Here is a 16605-nt window from a genome sequence, read left to right as displayed (position 1 = left end):
ACTGACCACTGACCCACTCACTGACCATTGACCCACTCACTGACCACTGACCCACTCACTGACCATTCTCAGTGACCATTGATCGACTCACTGACCATTGACCCACTCACTGACCACTGACCCACTCACCGATCATTGGCCCACTCACTGACCACTCACTGACCATTGGCCCACTCACTGACCATTGGCCCACTCATTGACCATTGACCCACTCACTGACCATTGACCCACTCACTGACCACTGACCCACCATTGGCCCACTCACTGACCACTGACTGACCATTGGCCCACTTCACTGACCATTGGCCCACTCATTGACCCACTCACTGACCATTGACCCACTCACTGACCACTGACTGACCATTGGCCCACTCACTGACCATTGGCCCACTCACTGACCATTGGCCCACTGACTGACCACTGACCCACTCAGTGACCATTGGCCCACTCACTGACCACTGACTGACCATTGGCCCACTGACTGACCATTGGCCAACTCACTGACCACTGACCCACGCACTGACCATTGACCCACTCACTGACCACTGACCCACTCACTGACCACTGACCCACTCACTGACCATTGACCCACTCACTGACCACTGACCAACTCACTGACCCACGCACTGACCACTGACCCACTCATTGACCACTGACCCACTCACTGACCACTGACCCACGCACTGACCATTGACCCACTCACTGACCATTGGCTCACTCACTGACCACTGGCCCACTCACTGACCATTGGCCCACTCACTGACCACTGACCCACTCAGTGACCACTGACCCACTCAGTGACCACTGACCCACTCACTGACCACTGACCCACGCACTGACCATTGACCCACTCACTGACCACTGACCCACTCACTGACCATTGACCCACTCACTGACCACTGACCCACGCACTGACCATTGACCCACTCACTGACCATTGGCTCACTCACTGACCACTGGCCCACTCACTGACCATTGAGTGACCATTGACTCACTCACTGACCACTGACGCACTCAATGACCACTGACCCACTCGCTGACCACTGACTCACTCACTGACCACTGGCCCATACACTGACCATTGACCCACTCGCTGACCACTGACCCACTCGCTGACCACTGACCTACTCACTGACCCACACACTGACCACTGGCCCACTGACTGACCACTGGCCCACTCACTGACTATTGGCCCACTCACTGACCACTGACCTACTCACTGACCATTGGCCCACTCACTGACCACTGACCTACTCACTGACCATTGACCTACTCACTGACTGACCACTGGCCCACTCACTGACCATTGACCTACTCACTGACCATTGACCTACTCACTGACCCACTGACTGACCACTGGCCCACTCACTGACCACTGGCCCAATCACTGACCATTGACCTACTCACTGACCCACTGACTGACCACTGGCCCACTCACTGACCATTGGCCCACTCACTGACCATTGGCCCACTCACTGACCACTCACTGACCATTGGCCCACTCACTGACCACTCACTGACCATTGACCTACTCACTGACCATTGGCCCACTCACTGACCACTCACTGACCATTGGCCCACTCACTGACCATGGACCCACTCACCGACCACTGACTGACCATTGGCCCACTCACTGACCACTGACCCACGCACTGACCATTGACCCACTCACTGACCACTGACCCACTCAGTGACCATTGACCCACTCACTGACCACTGACCCACTCACTGACCACTGACCCACACACTGACCACTGACCCACGCACTGACCATTGACCCACTCACTGACCATTGACTCACTCACTGACCACTGGCCCACTCACTGACCATTAGCCCACTCACTGACCATTGACTCACTCACTGACCATTAGCCCACTCACTGACCATTGACTCACTCACTGACCACTGACGCACTCAATGACCACTGACCCACTTAGTGACCACTGACCCACTCGCTGACCACTGGCTCACTCACTGACCCACTCACTGACCATTAGCCCACTCACTGACCATTGACTCACTCACTGACCACTGACGCACTCAATGACCACTGACCCACTTAGTGACCACTGACCCACTCGCTGACCACTGGCTCACTCACTGACCATTGACCCACTCACTGACCATTGGCCCACTCACTGACCATTGACCCACTCACTGACCATTGGCTCACTCACTGACCACTGACCCACTCACTGACCACTGGCCCACACACTGACCATTGACCCACTCGCTGAACACTGACTCACTCACTGACCATTGACCTACTCACTGACCCACTGACTGACCACTGGTCCACTGACTGACCACTGGCCCACTCACTGACCATTGGCCCACTCACTGACCACTGACCTACTCACTGACCATTGGCCGACTCACTGACCACTGACCTACTCACTGACCATTGACCTACTCACTGACCCACTGACTGACCACTGGCCCACTCACTGACCACTGGCCCACTCACTGACCATTGACCTACTCACTGACCATTGACCTACTCATTGACCCACTGACTGACCACTGGCCCACTCACTGACCACTGGCCCACTCACTGACCCACTCACTGACCACTGGCCCACTCACTGACCACTGGCCCACTCACTGACCCACTGACTGACCACTGGCCCACTCACTGACCACTGGCCCACTCACTGACCATTGACCTACTCACTGACCCACTGACTGACCACTGGCCCACTCACTGACCACTGGCCCACTCACTGACCATTGACCTACTCACTGACCATTGACCCACTGACTGACCACTGGCCCACTCACTGACCACTGGCCCACTCACTGACCATTGACCCACTCACTGACCATTGACCCACTCACTGACCATTGGCCCACTCACTGACCACTGACCACTGGCCCACTCACTGACCACTGACCTACTCACTGACCACTGGCCCACTCACTGACCCACTCACTGACCACTGACCTACTCACTGACCATTGGCCCACTCACTGACCATTGACCTACTCACTGACCATTGGCCCACTCACTGACCATTGGCCCACTCACTGACCACTGACCTACTCACTGACCACTGGCCCACTCACTGACCATTGACCCACTCACTAACCATTGACCTACTCACTGACCATTGGCCCACTCACTGACCATTGACCCACTCACTGACCATTGACCTACTCACTGACCACTGACCTACTCACTGACCACTGGCCCACTCACTGACCATTGACCCACTCACTGACCATTGACCTACTCACTGACCCACTCACTGACCATTGACCTACTCACTGACCATTGGCCCACTCACTGACCCACTCACTGACCATTGACCTATTCACTGACCATTGGCCCACTCACTGACCCACTCACTGACCATTGGCCCACTCACTGACCATTGGCCCACTCACTGACCCACTCACTGACCACTGACCTACTCACTGACCATTGGCCCACTCACTGACCCACTCACTGACCATTGACCTACTCACTGACCATTGGCCCACTCACTGACCCACTCACTGACCATTGGCCCACTCACTGACCATTGACCTACTCACTGACCACTGACCTACTCACTGACCATTGGCCCACTCACTGACCCACTCACTGACCACTGACCCACTCACTGACCCAGGCCTGGCCCTCAGGGACGTGCTTAAACCACCAGAGCACGGTCTCCATGGCGCCCCCACTGACTGCTGCTGCGTGCCTCTGTGCGTGCTGACGTCTGTCCGATCAGTGTGTGCGTGCTGACGTCAGACTATTAATCAGTGTGTACGTGCAGATCCAGAGCTGGGGTGAGTGTGTGCGTGCGACGTCAGACCATCGATTGGCGTGTGCGTGCTGATGTCCCCCCCTTTAATTACTGTGCGTCATGACGTCAGACTATTAATCAGTGTGTACGTGCAGATTCAGAGCTGGGGTGAGTGTGTGCGCGCTGACGTCCCGTGTAAAATTAGCATGCGTGGTGACGTCAGACAATGAATGATTGTGTGCGTGCGGACTGAGCGCAGGGATGGGCGTATGCGTGATGACGTAGGGTGAAGGAGTTCAGAAGCTCAAGGCCCGGGGGAGGAGAATCAGCCTGTCGGTGATTGAGGGACTGAGGTAAGGTAAGGGGAGGCCTGGGGGTGTGAGGTACTGAGGTACTGAGGGAGTGAGGTAAGGGGAGGCCTGGGGATGTGAGGTACTGAGGGAGTGAGGTAAGGGGAGGCCTGGGGGTGTGAGGTACTGAGGGAGGGAGGTAAGGGGAGGCCTGAGGGTGTGAGGTACTGAGGGAGTAAGGTAAGGGGAGGTCCGGGGGTGTGAGGTACTGAGGGAGTGAGGTAAGGGGAGGCCTGGGGGGTGTGAGGTACTGAGGGAGTGAGGTAAGGGGAGGTCCGGGGGTGTGAGGTACTGAGGGAGTGAGGTAAGGGGAGGCCTGGGGGTGTGAGGTACTGAGGGAGGGAGGGAGGTAAGGGGAGGCCTGGGGATGTGAGGTACTGAGGGAGTGAGGTAAGGGGAGGCCTGAGGGTGTGAGGTACTGAGGGAGTGAGGTAAGGGGAGGCCTGAGGGTGTGAGGTACTGAGGGAGTGAGGTAAGGGGAGGCCCGGGGGTGTGAGGTACTGAGGGAGTGAGGTAAGGGGAGGCCTGGGGGTGTGAGGTACTGAGGGAGTGAGGTAAGGGGAGGCCTGAGGGTGTGAGGTACTGAGGGAGTGAGGTAAGGGGAGGCCCGGGGGTGTGAGGTACTGAGGGAGTGAGGTAAGGGGAGGCCTGGGGATGTGAGGTACTGAGGGAGTGAGGTAAGGGGAGGCCTGGGGGTGTGAGGTACTGAGGGAGTGAGGTAAGGGGAGGCCCGGGGGTGTGAGGTACTGAGGGAGGGAGGGAGGTAAGGGGAGGCCTGGGGGTGTGAGGTACTGAGGGAGTGAGGTAAGGGGAGGCCTGGGGATGTGAGGTACTGAGGGAGTGAGGTAAGGGGAGGCCTGAGGGTGTGAGGTACTGAGGGAGTGAGGTAAGGGGAGGGGAGGCCTGGGGGTGTGAGGTACTGAGGGAGGGAGGGAGGTAAGGGGAGGCCTGGGGGTGTGGGGTACTGAGGGAGTGAGGTAAGGGGAGGCCTGGGGGGTGTGAGGTACTGAGGGAGGGAGGGAGGTAAGGGGAGGCCTGGGGGGTGTGAGGTACTGAGGGAGGGAGGTAAGGGGAGGCCCGGCGGTGTGAGGTACTGAGGGAGTGAGGTAAGGGGAGGCCCGGCGGTGTGAGGTACTGAGGGAGTGAGGTAAGGGGAGGCCTGAGGGTGTGAGGTACTGAGGGAGTGAGGTAAAGGGAGGCCTGAGGGTGTGAGGTACTGAGGGAGTGAGGTAAGGGGAGGCCCGGGGGGTGTGAGGTACTGAGGGAGTGAGGTAAGGGGAGGTCTGGGGGGTGTGAGGTAGAGAGTGAGGTAAGGGGAGGACCGGGGGTGTGAGGTACTGAGGGAGTGAGGTAAGGGGAGGCCTGGGGGGGGTGAGGTACTGAGGGAGTGAGGTAAGGGGAGGCCTGGGGGTGTGAGGTACTGAGGGAGTGAGGTAAGGGGAGGCCTGGGGGGTGTGAGGTACTGAGGGAGGGCCGGGGGGTGTGAGGTACTGAGGGAGGGCCGGGGGGTGTGAGGTACTGAGGGAGGGAGGTAAGGTAAGGGGAGGGGAGGGCCGGGGGGTGTGAGGTACTGAGGGAGGGAGGTAAGGTAAGGGGAGGCGAGGCCTGGGGGGTGTGAGGTACTGAGGTAAGGTAAGGGGAGGCCTGGGGGGTGTGAGGTACTGAGGGAGGGGGGGGAGGCCTGGGGGTGTGAGGTACTGAGGGAGTGAGGTAAGGGGAGGCCTGGGGGTATGAGGTACTGAGGGAGTGAGGTAAGGGGAGGCCTGGGGGTGTGAGGTACTGAGGAGGGGGGGAGGCCTGGGGGTGTTAGGTACTGAGGGAGTGAGGTAAGGGGAGGCCCGGGGGGTGTGAGGTACTGAGGGAGTGAGGTAAGGGGAGGCCCGGGGGTATGAGGTACTGAGGGAGTGAGGTAAGGGGAGGTCAGGGGGTGTGAGGTACTGAGGGAGTGAGGTAAGGGGAGGTCCGGGGGGTGTGAGGTAGAGAGTGAGGTAAGGGGAGGCCCGGGGGTGTGAGGTACTGAGGGAGTGAGGTAAGGGGAGGCCCGGGGGTATGAGGTACTGAGGGAGTGAGGTAAGGGGAGGCCTGGGGGTATGAGGTACTGAGGGAGTGAGGTAAGGGGAGGCCCGGGGGTGTGAGGTACTGAGGGAGTGAGGTAAGGGGAGGCCCGGGGGTGTGAGGTACTGAGAGTGAGGTAAGGGGAGGCCCTGGGGTGTGAGGTACTGAGGGAGTGAGGTAAGGGGAGGCCCGGGGGTGTGAGGTACTGAGGGAGTGAGGTAAGGGGAGGCCTGGGGGTGTGAGGTACTGAGGGAGTGAGGTAAGGGGAGGCCCGGCGGTGTGAGGTACTGAGGGAGTGAGGTAAGGGGAGGCCTGGGGGGGTGAGGTTCTGAGGGAGTGAGGTAAGGGGAGGCCCGGGGGTATGAGGTACTGAGGGAGTGAGGTAAGGGGAGGCCCGGGGGTGTGAGGTACTGAGGGAGTGAGGTAAGGGGAGGCCCGGGGGTGTAAGGTACTGAGGGAGTGAGGTAAGGGGAGGTCAGGGGGTGTGAGGTACTGAGGGAGTGAGGTAAGGGGAGGCCTGGGGGTGTGAGGTACTGAGGGAGTGAGGTAAGGGGAGGCCCGGGCGTATGAGGTACTGAGGGAGTGAGGTAAGGTAAGGGGAGGCCCGGGGGTGTGAGGTACTGAGGGAGTGAGGTAAGGGGAGGCCCGGCGGTGTGAGGTACTGGCGGAGTGAGGTAAGGTAAGGGGAGGCCCGGGGGTGTGAGGTACTGAGGGAGTGAGGTAAGGGGAGGCCCGGGGGTATGAGGTACTGAGGGAGTGAGGTAAGGGGAGACCCGGGTGTATGAGGTACTGAGGGAGTGAGGTAAGGGGAGGCCCGGGGATGTGAGGTACTGAGGGAGTGAGGTAAGGGGAGGTCCGGGGGTGTGAGGTACTGAGGGAGTGAGGTAAGGGGAGGCCCGGGGGTGTGAGGTACTGAGGGAGTGAGGTAAGGGGAGACCCGGGTGTATGAGGTACTGAGGTACTGAGGGAGTGAGGTAAGGGGAGGCCCGGGGGTATGAGGTACTGACGGAGTGAGGTAAGGTAAGGGGAGGCCCGGGGGTGTGAGGTACTGAGGGAGTGAGGTAAGGGGAGGCCCGGCGGTGTGAGGTAAGGTAAGGGGAGGCCCGGGGGTGTGAGGTAAGGGGAGACCCGGGTGTATGAGGTACTGAGGTACTGAGGGAGTGAGGTAAGGGGAGGCCCGGGGATGTGAGGTACTGAGGGAGTGAGGTAAGGGGAGGTCCGGGGGTGTGAGGTACTGAGGGAGTGAGGTAAGGGGAGGCCTGGGGGGGTGACGTTCTGAGGGAGTGAGGGTGGATCTGTCTGTCTGTCGGTGAGTGAGGGAGGGACTGAGGGAGTGAGGTAAGGGGAGGCCTGGGGGGTGTTTATGGTAAAGGGAGGCCTGGGGGGTGAGAGAGGCAGGGAGTGAGGTAAGGGGAGGCCCTGGGCGGGGGGGTTTATGGTAAGGGGAGGCCCGGGGTGGAGCAGCGGTCTGTTGGTGTGTGTGTGTGAGCGGAGCGGGGAAGACCAGGCCGCAGGGGGGCGCTGGGCATTGAGCAGAGCTGCGGACATGTGGGGCAGGGTGGGGGGGTGATGGGGAATGGAAGGTCATCACCAATCCCCCCAAGCTAATCCCGCTCTTCCCCCTTCTCTCTCACCCCCTCCCTCGCTAAATGAGTGGGCAAAAAAATGCCAGAAAAAATGGAAGTGCATGTTATTATTTAAATGGAGAAAGATTGCAAAGTGCCGCAGTACAGCGGGACCTGGGGGTACTTGTGCATGAAACACACAAGGATAGTCTGCAGGTACAGCAAGGAAAGCCAATGTAATCTTGGCTTTTATTGCAAAGGGGATGGAGTATAAAGGCAGGGAAGTCCTGCTACAGTTATACATGGTATTGGTGAGGCCACACCTGGAGTACTGCGTGCAGTTTTGGTTTCCATATTTGCTTTGGAGGCAGTTCAGAGAAAGTTTACTCAGTTGATTCCGGAGATGAGGGGGTTGACTTATGAGGAAAGGTTGAGCAGGTTGGGCCTCTACTCATTGGAATTCAGAAGAATGAGAGGCGATCTTATTGAAACGTATAAGATTATGAGGGGGCTCGACAAGGTGGATGCAGAGAGGATGTTTCCACTGATGGGGGAGACTAGAACTAGGGGGCATGGTCTTAGAATAAGGGGCCGCCCATTTAAAACTGAGATGAGGAGGAATTTCTTCTCTGAGGGTTGTAAATCTGTGGAATTCGCTGCCTCAGAGAGCTGTGGAGGCTGGGACATTGAATATATGGCCGACTCCTGCTCCTATTTCTTATGTTCTTATATCTGTAACCCCTCCAGCCCCTACACCCCTCCCTATCTCTGTAATCTCCTCCAGCCCCTACACCCCTCCCTATCTGTAACCCCTCCAGCCCCTACACCCCTCCCTATCTCTGTAATCTCCTCCAGCCCCTACACCCCTCCCTATCTGTAATCTCCTCCAGCCCCTACACCCCTCCCTATCTCTGTAATCTCCTCCAGTCCCTACACCCCTCCCTATCTGTAATCTCCTCCAGCCCCTACACCCCTCCCTATCTGTAATCTCCTCCAGCCCCTACACCCCTCCCTATCTCTGTAATCTCCTCCAGCCCCTACACCCCTCCCTATCTGTAATCTCCTCCAGCCCCTACACCCCTCCTTATCACTGTAACCTCCTCCAGCCCTCCCTATTTCTGTAACCTCCTCCAGCCCTACAACCCTCCGATATATCTGCCCCCCCCCCCCCTCCAACTCTGCCCTCTTGAGCATCCCCCGATTTCCATCGCTCCACCATCGGTGACCGTGGCTTCAGCAAGCTCTGGAATCCCCTTCCTCAACCTCTCTACCTATCTCCATTCCTTTAAGACGCTCCTTAAAACCTCCCTCTTTGACCAAGCGTTTGGCCACCTGTCTGAATATCTCCCTTGTGTGGCTCGGTGTCCCATTCTGTTTGATAACGCTCCTGTGGAATTTTTACTGCGTTAAAGGAGTTATATAAATACAAGTTGCACTATCGAAATGCCTGTTAAGCCCTATTTGATTGAAGGAGAAGGCAGTCTTACTTTCTGTTTTGTTCTGACTCGGACTTGTCTATCTTGATGTTCTAAATCCCAGCTGGAATGATCGACCAACCGGTCGGTCCAGAATTGTGTGTGATTGCTTTCACACAATGCCCGATTGCATCAGTGTCACTCGGCATTAATGCAGCTGTTGTCATGCAGGCAGGCGTTGGGTAAATCTGAGAGCGTGCTGATTATTTGTAGGAGGGCTGTGTTCACTGCAATTTCCGATCGTGTAGGGCGATCTCCGTATGTTTGTGTCTAGTTCCTTATCTTGCTCGCTGTCGATAACATCTCCTTCCTTCCCCCTCTTTCCCCGCCCCCCTGGTCTGAATCGTGAAGTTCTTATCCAGCGAAATATTTATCCCTGCTGCTAATCCACTGTAAGGGAACATAGAGGTGGGGGAGGTGAGAAAGAACTTGCATTTATATAAGCGCCTTTTACAGCCAACAAAGTACTTTTCAAAAAAAAAAAGTGTGGTCACTGTTGTAATGTAGGAACAGCAGCAGCCCATTTGCGCACAGCAAGCTCCCACAAACAGCAATGTGATAATGCCCCAGATAATCTGTGTTGTGATGTTGGTTGAGGGATAATTACGTGGAATGTTTGAGCACAGGAACAGGCCATTTGGCCCAACCAGTTTATGCTCCACACAAACCTCCTGCCACTTTATCTGCATCATCAGTTAATCAGCATATCTTTCCGTTCCCTGATCTCTCGTGTACGTGCCGAGTTTCCTGTTGAGCCCATCCTGTGCTGTTCGCCTCAACCACTTCCTGTGGTGACAAGTTCCACGTTCTCACCACTCACTGAAGAAATTGCTCCTTATTTGCCTGTTGAATTTATTCATATCTTGTATTTATGCCCCCCTAGTTTTGGGTTCACCCACAAGTGGAAACAATTTCTCTACATCCACCTTATCAAACCATTCACAATATAGATAAGTGTGAGGTGGCATATTTTGGTGGGAAGAATGAGGCCACATACCACTTGGAAAAGAAGTGTGTAGAGGAACAGGGGGATCTGGGGGTACAAATCACTAAATGTAATGACGCAGGTTAATAAGACCATTTAAACAAAATGCATGCAAAGCACTGGGGTTCATTTCGAGAGGGATAGAATTGAAAAACAGAAGTTATGTTAAACCTGTGTAGAACCTCACAGCACAGGGGGATCCCATTGGGCCCATCGTTGCCCGTGCTGTGCCGGCTCTGTGACAGAGCGACCCAATCAGTCCCACTCTCCCCCTGCCCTTTCCCCCACAGCCCTGTGAATTTTTCCCCTTCCAGTATTTACCCAATTCCCGGTTTGAAAGTCACGATTGAATCTGCTCCCACCGCCCTTTCAGGCAGCGCGTTCCCGATCGCAACAACTCACTGCGTAAAAACAATAATCCTGATTGCTGCTCCCTGTATAAAGATTGCTTGTGAAGGCACGAACACACGAGGTGGAATAGAGTTTCACCAGAAATAGCCCTCGGGCTGTGTGTTTATCAGGGATGGGTATGTTACAGACTGCTATCTCCCTCTTACTTGCTGTCTAACGCTCCTTTAAATGGTTTACTCGCCCCGAACCATGCACAAACTTGCTCTGGGTACTTTTTAAAACTTGATGGATAGGACTTGGGGATTTTTAGCAACTGCAGGTGTCAAAGTCTGGCCATTCCCTTGCTCGACTGGCCAAGACACATGCACTAGGCCTCTTGTTTCATTGTCGCAGTCATCCTTCCAGTTCAGCCTCCGCCTCCTGCCCCATAACCTTTTCATCGGAGTGCAATTTTACAGGAAAGCTTTATGTCCAAACTCACTGGGAGCACCGTGCACAGTTCTGGTCTCCATATACCTGGGTTAGACCACACTTGGAGCACCGTGCACAGTTCTGGTCTCCATATACCTGGGTTAGACCACACTTGGAGCATTGGGAACAGTTTGGTCCCAATATTATAAAAGGATATAGAAGCCCTGGAGAAGGTGTAAAAAAGATTTACTGGAAAGATACGAGAATCGAGAGGTTATAGTTACACAAAAGGCTGAACAGGCCGTGGTTCTTTTCTCTTCTCTAAAAAAGAGGAAACTGAGGGGTGCCCGGATCGATGTCTTGAAAATTATGAAATGGTTCGATAGAGTAGACATATAGATGTTTCCACTTGTGGGGGGGGGGTGGGGGGTAGAGACCAAAACTAGGAGACCATCAATATTGGACAGTCACTAATACACCCAATGGGGAATTCAGGAGAAACTTCTTTACCCAGAGCCGGGTGAGAATGTGGAACTCGCAGGGAGGGGTTGAGGCGAATAGTATCGATGCATTTAAGGGGAAGCTGGATAAACACATGGGGGAGAAAGGAATAGAGGGATATGGAGAGGGGTGGGATGGGGCTGGTGTGGAGTTTAACACCGGACCAGTTAGGCCGAATGGCCTGATTCTGTGCTGTAAATACAATAACAATAAGCATTAGCCCAGGACCCCTGAGAGAACTTCCCCGCTGTATATCAGCCATGTCATCATAGGCAGTCCCTCGAACGAGGATGAAATGCTTCCACATGAGTTCACAGATGTTTCAGTGAAGGGCCCGATGTTCCAGTCCTGAACTCCAATCGAGGGGGTGGAAGATGCCTGTGCATGGGGTGACTGTTGCACATCAGCCACCACACGGGGCTTGACAGAGCTAGGTCTTGGTCCAGTGGCAAGGGTTAACCAGGACGACTGGAGACCTGCTCTGCTGCATGGACCTAGTATCATCGGTCCAATGACATACTTGTTAGCTCAGTCCTGCTCCCTCAGGGTGTCTTGAGACATTGTTTTAATTCAGGTGCCTCCACATTAAATGGTGTGACACGATCTCGCACAGGGCCTGTTGTTTTTTTGGCCAGTGCAAGGGTTAACGTGGCAGCTGCGTGCTTTATGAAGGTGTGCGGTGGTGGTGGGGGGGGAGATGATCCAAAACTCGGCTGCCCCTGTGTCCTAACTCGCACCGAGTCCCACTCACCCATCACCCCCTGTGCTCACTGCCCCGTGTCCTAACTCGCACCAAGTCCTGCTCACCCATCACTCCCTGTGCTCACTGACCCCGTGTCCTAACTCGCACTGAGTCCCGCTCACCCATCACCCCCTGTGCTCACTGACCTACATTGCCTCCCGGTTAAGCAACGCCTTGATTTCAAAATTCTCATCCCTCCATGGCCTCCTCACCCCTCCCTATCTCTGTAATCTCCCCCCAGCCCCTACACCTCTCCCTATCTCTGCAACCTCCTCCAGCCCCCTACACTCCTCCATATCTCTGTAACCTCCTCCAGCCCCTACACCCCTCCCTATCTCTGTATTCTCACCCCTGAGATCTCTGCACTCCTCTAATTCTGCCCTCCTGACCATCCCTGATTATAATCGCTCCACCATCGGTGGCCGTGCCTTCTGTTGCCTGGGCCCCAAGCTCTGGAACTCCCTCCCTAAACCTCTCTACCTCTCTCTCCCTCCTTCAAGACGCTTCTTAAAATCTCCCTCCGTGACCAAGCTTTTGGTCACCTGCACTAATTTCTCCTTGTGCAGCTCGGTGTCAAAAACGTTTCGTGTCTCGTGATACTCCTGCAAAGCACCTTGAGACATTTCACTATGTTAAAGGTGCTATATAAATACAAGTTGTTGTACTCGCACCACTCCCTCCCCCCCCCCCCCCCCCCTCAAACACCCGTCCTGTGACTGCATGAAAAATACAAAATCAGCTTTGTCGCCATTGTTTGTTACGCCAGAGTGGTTTGAGTTGTGTTGGTTGAAGTTAGTGTTTGGGGTAATGTTTAACCATGCAGGTTACTGCAGTGCAGGCAACCTTTGAAACGTTGTCATTCTCGACGACCTTAACCAGTCAGTTTTTGTCACCCTGCACCGTGTTTCTTTGAGATGCAATGTTGGGCAGGAATAGATCCTGCAGCCTGCCCCACACAATCTATACACTCCACACCTCACCCAGAGCCAGGTGATCTCCCACAAGAAGCAAAACATTCCGATTAACTTAAACCCAGAGCTAATCTCACAGTACAGGAAGAGACCATTGAGCCCATCGGGTCTGTGAGTGATCCAATGAGTCGCACTCCCCCTGCTCTTTCCCCATAGCCTTGTCATTTTTTTTCTCTTTCAACATAAGAACTAGGAGCAGGAGTCAGCCATTGGTCCCCTTGAGCCTGCTCCACCATTTAATAAGATCATGGCCTCTGATCTGATCTTGGCCTCATCTCCACTTCTCCGCCCGCTCTCCATAACCCTCGACTCCCCACATCGTTCAATAATCTGTCTGTCTCCACCTTAAATTTTCAAGTATGTACTCAATTCTTTTCTGAAAGTTATCATCGACTCTGCTCCCATCGCCCTTTCAGGCAGCGCGTTCCCGATCACAACTGTGTTCTTTTAATTGGTTTTCCTCTGGAGGAGGTCGGGGTGGGGGGGAGCGGAATTCCTGGACAATTCCTCTCTGGGTACTACCTGTTGCCCAAGTTAGTGCTGTCAGTAAAATGGAGATGTTGCTACACATACCATAGAGTTAATGATTGCCGTTAGATTGTGGAACATTGAGCTTATTCCCGGTGTCTGCCCAGGATGCCCTTGACCTCACAGTTGCCCTGATGGGCGGTGAAACGTTCTGACAGTACGTGGAGATAATTTGGGGTTTTCACAACTCTGGATAATCTGAAGCAATGGAGAGAAAATGCTGGAGTGTCTTGCTGTAGTTGTACAGGGCTTTGGTGAGACCACACCTGAAGCACTATGCGCAGTTTTAATCTTCTTACCCGAAGGAAAGGCATACTCGTCCTGGAGGGAGTGCAACGAAGGTTCACCAGGCTGATGCCTGGGATGGCAGGACTGTCTACAAGGAGAGATTGTGTAGAATGGGCCCATACTCTCTCTGGAGTTTAGAAGAATGAGAGGTGATCTCATTGAAACAGACCAGATTCTGAGGGGGATTGACAGGGTAGATGCAGGGAGGGTGTTTCCCCCCGGGCTGGGGAGTCTAGAACCAGGGGTCACACAGTCTCAGGATAAGGGGTTGGCCATTTAGGATGGAGATGAGGAGGAATTTCTTTACTCAGAGGGGGGTGAATCTTTGGAATTCTCTGCCTCAGAGGGCTGTGGAGGCTCAGTCCTTGAGTATAATCAAGGCTGAGATCGGTAGATTTCTGGGGCACTAAGGGAATCGAGGGATCGGGCGGGAAAGTGGAGTTGAGGTCGATGATCAGACGCGATCTCATTGAATGGCGGAGCAGGCTCGAGGGGCTGTAGGGCCTCCTCCTGCTTGAAGTTTCCCACATTACAACAGTGACTGCACGTCAAAAGGTACTTCATTGGCTGTAAAGCGCTTTGGGGCGTCCGGTGGTTGTGAAAGGCGCTTTATAAATGCAAGTCTTTAATGAGCAGGCACGATGGGCCGAATGGCCTCCTGCGCTGTATCATTCTATGAGGCAGAAATGCCACCTGGCACTGTTGCAAGCTAATGTGGCTCCTCGCTCGGTGTCTGGCTTGTTAAAGCCACGTAGCAGTTGCCAAGAGTTTTGATGATGAAGCAATTCCCCCAACGTGTCCCCGCGCAGCTGAGTCCCCACTCTCTGGGGATCTGTGCGATCGCTGTTTTTCAGTGCCCTCGTGAGACGGAGGGGAAGTCGGGCGGGCGGGCATTGTACACGTTTCTCCGCAGCAGGACTCGGCTCGGCAGGAGGAGGAGGAGGAGGAGGAGGAGGAGGAGGAGGAGGAGGAGGAGGGGGGGGGGAGACAGGGGGTCCGCGAGGAGACGGTAACCAGCGGAGCTCAGCTGGAGTCCGAGGGTGAAGTGTCGTCGAGGAGGAAGACTGTGGCGTGGTACGTATTCCATCCTCCCTGTTTATCGTCGGCTGTTCAAAGCCCCTGGTTAACTGAGTGTGGCAGCTTGCCGTCTCACACCCACCCTTCTGCCTTTGACTGAAGTGGCAGACTGTACTGTGTGGGGAAGTGCACCTCTGTCCAGGAGGCCGTTCGGCCTGTCGTGCATCTGCCGGCTCTGTGACAGAGCGACCCAATCAGTCCCACCCCCACCCTGCCCTTTCCTCCACAGCCCTGTGAATTTTCCCCCTTCCAGTATTTACCCAATTCCCGGTTTGAAAGTCACGATTGAATCTGCTCCCACCGCCCTTTCAGGCAGCGCGTTCCCGATCACAACAACTCGCTGCGTAAACACATTCTCCCCCATCTCCCCCTCTGGTTCCATCGCCGATTATCGTCAATCTGTGTCCCTCTGGTTACCCCACCCTCCTGCCCCCGGGGAACAGTTTCTCCCCGATCTACTCCATCAAAACCCCTCCTGATTGTGAACCCCTCTATTAAATCTCCCCCTTAACCTTCTCTGCTCCAAGGAGAACAACCCCAGCTTCTCCAGTCTCCCTACACTGCTGACGTCTTACATAAGAATTAGGAGCAGGAGTGGGCCATTCGGCCCCTCGAGCCTGCTCCGCCATTCAATAAGATCATGACAGATCTTCGACCTCAACTCCACTTTCCCGTCCGATCTCCACATCCCTCGATTTCCCCATGACTCCAAAATCCTATCGATCTCAGCCTTGAATATATTCTGGCTGTGTTTTAAGACAAAAAAATTAATGTTTCCTCGGGATCACCTTTTTCCTCTGGGTACCGGTCCCTGCTGCCGATGGAAACGCGTTGCTGCTTGGTTGCGTGAGGGCGGGCGAGGGGGCTGCCTGTTGTCGACTAACTCCCATAGCTGCAGGAAGGCCGTGTTCTGCCCTCCTGCGATGTGTCTGCCCCCGCTGATGCTCCCAGCAGCTGGTCCTGTGGCTGAAGCCAGCTGATCGGGTGTGTAAAGTGGGTCTGGGGGGAGAGTGGGGGAGCGTGTCCCCGGAGCCTCGCGGACCGGGGGGTGGGGGGGGGCCCAGGCTGTGCCGGAGGGGGTTGGTTTCTGTTTGGGGAGGGGGGGGGCGGGGCGGGGGGGGTGTTAGGATTGCTTTCAGTGATCCCCCCCCTCGGGGGTTAAGGAGAAAGACAGACTTGCATTTATATAGCGCCTTTCACGACCACCAGATGTCCCAAAGCGCTTTACAGCCAAGGAAGTACTTGTGGAGAATAGCCACTGTTGTAATGTAGGAAACGCGGCAGCCAATTTGCACACAGCAAGCTCCCACATACAGCAATGTGATAATGACCCAGATAATCTGCTTTTTTTTAAAAACATTGATTGAGGGATAAATATTGGCCCCAGGACACCGGGGATAACTCCCCTGCTCTTCTTCAAAATAGTGCCATGGGATCTTTTACGTCCACTTGAGAGCAGACGGGGCCTCGGATTAACATTTCATCCGAAAGGTGGCCCCTCCGACAGTGCGGCGCTCCCTCAGCACTGCCCCTCCGACAGCGCGGCGCTCCCTCAGCACCGCCCCTCCGAC

General features: G+C 55.2%; 1 protein-coding gene across 2 annotated transcripts in view; it reads left to right on the top strand.

Moving 5' to 3' along the window:
* Nucleotides 1–3990: 3990 nt before the first annotated feature.
* tegt (testis enhanced gene transcript (BAX inhibitor 1)) overlaps nucleotides 3991–16605 on the top strand; it is a 47922-nt gene continuing 35307 nt past the window's right edge. The window contains exon 1 of one of the 2 annotated variants that reach the window (XM_070869801.1): nucleotides 3991–4088. The gene's annotated coding sequence lies outside the window, so the exon portion shown is untranslated. Of the gene's footprint in view, nucleotides 4094–16605 lie in introns of both variants that reach the window. The other variant, XM_070869802.1, reaches the window with a different exon arrangement.

This window comes from Pristiophorus japonicus, chromosome Y, assembly GCF_044704955.1.
Source record: "Pristiophorus japonicus isolate sPriJap1 chromosome Y, sPriJap1.hap1, whole genome shotgun sequence".
Classification (NCBI taxonomy): Eukaryota; Metazoa; Chordata; class Chondrichthyes; family Pristiophoridae; genus Pristiophorus; species Pristiophorus japonicus.
Note: the sequence above shows the minus strand (reverse complement) of the source record. Positions and strands in the feature narration are given on the sequence as shown.